The sequence below is a fragment of the Gorilla gorilla genome, chromosome X (assembly GCF_029281585.2).
Source record: "Gorilla gorilla gorilla isolate KB3781 chromosome X, NHGRI_mGorGor1-v2.1_pri, whole genome shotgun sequence".
Classification (NCBI taxonomy): domain Eukaryota; kingdom Metazoa; phylum Chordata; class Mammalia; order Primates; family Hominidae; genus Gorilla; species Gorilla gorilla.
Genome location: NC_073247.2, coordinates 35,528,257 through 35,532,384, shown reverse-complemented (window position 1 = coordinate 35,532,384; position 4,128 = coordinate 35,528,257). Strand labels below are relative to the sequence as shown.

Here is a 4,128-nt window from a genome sequence, read left to right as displayed (position 1 = left end):
TGGCAAAACCCTGTGTCTACTAAAAATACAAAAATTAGCCAGGCTGGTGGCACACACCTGTAATCCCAGCTACTCGGGAGGCTGAGGCACAAGAATTGCTTGAACCAGGGAGGCAGAGGTTGCAGTGAGCTGAGATGGTGCCATTGCACTCCAGCCTGGGCGACAAGAGTGAAACTTTGTCTCAAAAAAAGAAAGAAAAGAAAAGAAAAGAAAAGAAAACTGTCTTTCCACACACAAAAATCTGACTTAATTCTTCTTCCTATACAACTATACCTCAGCTAAGAAAAAAAATCTCTAGTGAAAAACTCAATAACCTGGGCTACTAAAAATAAAAAGGAAATTTTTAATATCATAAACAAGTTTAGTAAATACCATGTGGATTTTCTGTTGTTAATAAAGACATGATACATTCAAAAAAGTATTTTTTTTGAGACGAAGACTCACTCTGTTGCTCAAAAAAAGTATTTTTTTAAAAAAAGAATAAAACAAAAAAAAATTATAGAAAGAGACTTCACAAGAAAAAATGAGCCCAAGTTAGGCCAGGCGCGGTGGCTCACGCCTGTAATCCCAGCACTGTGGGAGGCTGAGATGGGTGGATCACGAGGTCAGGAGATTGAGACCATCCTGGCTAACACGGTGAAACCCTGTCTCCACTAAAAATACAAAAAATTAGCTAGGCATGGCGGCGGACGCCTGTAGTCCCAGCTACTTGGGAGGCTGAGGCAGGAGAATGGCGTGAACCAGGGACGCGGAGCTTGCAGTGAGCCGAGATCACACCACTGCACTCCAGCCTGGGCGACAGAGCAAGACTCCGTCTCAAAAAAAAGAAAAAAGAAAAGAAAAGAAAAAATGAGCCCAAGTTCTATCCCTCACCATCAGAAGTGGGTCTTAGCACAAATCACTAACCCCTCCTCCAACACACAAATGCACTGCCATTTGCCTTTCCAGTAGAACATAAAACATTCATTACTGAATTAGAACATTAAGCAGAATCACTGCAGAGCATATTTTGATGGGTTACTTCAATACCCACCTGGTCCAGTTCAAAATATCTGTAGATCCAGTTTGTACATATTCATTAGGTATACTGAATAAACCATCTATTATCCCATTATTTTTTAGAAATGGCAGTTCTTACAGCTCAAGCAAACATCAAGATTATAAGGTGCGCTCTTAAAACAAATTCTCAGATGAAGTACATTAATGAGACACCTTAGAAGTGAAACAAACCTAGTTCTTTTTTAGTAAAATAATGGGATAAAGGTAGTCTATGCTGAAGAGCAGCTTCACTTGTTTCCCCGTAGAAAAAGGCCCAAAAATTTTTGGACAATAATTTAAAAACTAAGCCAATAAAAAAATAAAATATAAAGGCCAGGCGCGGTGGCTCATGCCTGTAATCCCAGCACTTTGGTAGGCCGAGGCAGGTGGATCACCCGAGGTCAGGAGTTTGAGACCAACCTGGCCAACATGGTGAAACCCTGTGTGTACTAAAAGTACAAAAATTAGCTGGGCATGGTGGTGGGCGCCTATAGTCCCAGCTACTCAGGAGGCTGAGGCAAGAGAATTGCTTGCACCCGGGAGGCAGAGGTTGCAGTGAGCCGAAATCGTGCCACTGCACCCCAGCCTGGGCGACAGAGCAAGACTCCATCTCAAAATAAATAAATAAATAAAATAAAACGAAATAGAATATACATCTTAAGATATTATAAAACTTGAAATAATGTCAGGTGATATGGAATGGGAAACAGAGTTCTGATTCCCTACCCCCCAACCACCCAGCAAAAAAAAAAAAAAAAAAACTGTAACAGGTTTTAAGGGAAAAACAAAACAAACCAGAACTCTGAATATGAATAGCAATACACAGACTCTATAGCACAGAATACCACACAAGAATGAGTTTTATAGCAGTACTATCATAAGAGTAGCTGGCTAGAGACTATACTTCCAGCAACAGGGCTCCTAGGTCGAAAATGTGTTAAAAGCTTGTAATGTCAACAAGGACCAAAAAAAAGAAAAAAAAAAAAAGAGGGGATGATGGGGAAACGGGAGGAAAGGCTGCATGCACGGGTCCATTATAGACATGATATTCAGCAGCATAAAAATAATACCCTCCAAAGAGTCCCCCTACTGGGGCAAAACCTGTTTCTCACTGCTAAGGACGAGAAAGATTAAGAAAGCGGAATAAATTCACTTGTAACTATAGCATCTTCCATATTTGAATGACAAGCATGTTCAACCTGATGCTGCATGTTAAGAAAATATTCAGCCAGGCACGGCGGCTCACTTTGGGAGGCCGAGGTGGGCGGATCACAAGGTCAGGAGTTCGAGAGCAGCCTGACCCAGATGTTGAAACCCCATCTCTGCTAAAAATACAAAAATTAGCCAGGCGTGGTGGTGGGTGCCCGTAGTCCCAGCTACTCTGGAGGCTGAGGCAAAGAATCGCTTGAACCCGGGAGGCGGAGGTTGCAGTGAGTCAAGATCACGCCACTGCACTCCAGCCTGGTGACAGAGCAAGACTCCATCTTAAAAAAAAAAAAAAGAAAGAAAAAGAAAACATTCAATATGCATATGAATCTAAGCAACATAAAAACCAAAGACTAAATTATGAACCTTAAAAAAATGGAAAAAAAATGTTTTAAAGCCAAGTAGGTATGATTCTGAGAATTATTATATACAATGTAATCCAAGAAAGGCCAAGAAAAGAATCTTCATGTTGTTCAGTATTTAGGCTTGATGTTGTCCTAGGAAAACAGTAATAATTCAATGAACATGTGACATATACAACTAAAAAGTCCCCTTCTGGTTTCAAATGAATTGAAACAACAATCTTCCTTGGCTAATTTTTCTCCTCTGTCAAACAAACTTTCTATGTACAGGACCAGTTTAAACCCCTCCTCCCCTTCAAACACTAGATATGAACATCCAGGAACATTCTTCAATGCAAAGTGCCTTAAGAAAGAGAAGGATTCTGGAGTGCTGGTGATATAACTGATCTGAGGAAGCTGAGATGCTATTGACGCTCATGGGAGCCAGTCAGGCAATGGTGGTTTGTTTCTCCTCAGGTGTTTCCTCCAACAACTGCATGATCAGTTCATTCAAGGGTTTGCAGACCTTTGAGTAGCCGCCTCCTGTCAAATGCAGAAAATCAAACATGTCGTGGCAGGAGATGGCACGGTCGGAGTGCACGAAACCCCTGTCAGTATGCAGGAGCTGCACGTTGGTTAAGTTTCAGCAGCGAAATCTTGACGAGTGGGTTCACCTTGGCGTTCTTTTGCCTCAAAGGGTTGGGTTTCTCACCTTGAGGTAACATATCAAATATAATGATTTTGGCCTGTGGCTGCCTTGTGTTGATAAGTTGTACGATGGCCGCCATACCACCTGCTACCTCTTCTGCCATATTTTCATGGTTGTTTCTTCCTAGCCAGAAAACAATGACCTTAGGCTTAGTATTCCCCAGTTCTCCGTTCTTTAGTCTCCACGAAACATGGCTTGTTGTATCTCCCCCAGTTCCAAAATTCAGTGCATGAAGTGGGGAAAAAAGCTCTCGCCATATCTCATATGGCTGCAGTAACTGCACCACGGAGCCTCCCGCAAATGGTACATCAGGCTGTTTGTCTTTACAGTCCAAAACAAATCTGTTGTGCTGACACATCCATCTGTCATCTCCTTGAATGTCTTCTGCCGCATGCGGAATAGCTGCTGGGTTTGAGTCTCCTTGGTTCATTTTGCACTGAAGCAGAGGGTCCGTGCAGGCCCCAAGCGGCTGAGGCGTCGGCGGGTGTCATGTTTGTCGCTCCCTTGGTCAGGCGGCCCCACTCGGGCATATCCCTCCTCGGGCCCCAGTACCAGCAGCAGCCGGGAGTGACACAAAATTTGCAGTCTCTTTAACCCACCACCAAAAGAATGGATATTTGGATGCAATTAGCAGTCTTTGTCTCACATCCCTTCAAGACAAACCATCTAGAAGACTAAGAGAGGGACATTGGTCTATAAAACTCCTCTCTTTTAAGATGACTTCCTGGAAACACCACACAAAACGTGTCCTTCTCCAGAATTTAGTTAAATTGGCCACTCCTTCCTGAAAGGGAGGCCAAGAAATGTGGTCTTTCAGCTTGTGAAATAAACTCA

At 42.7% G+C, this 4,128-nt stretch overlaps 1 pseudogene; it reads right to left on the bottom strand.

Moving 5' to 3' along the window:
* Nucleotides 1-2,797: 2,797 nt before the first annotated feature.
* Nucleotides 2,798-3,724, bottom strand: LOC101147369 (platelet-activating factor acetylhydrolase IB subunit alpha2-like; annotated as a pseudogene).
* Nucleotides 3,725-4,128: the final 404 nt, after the last annotated feature.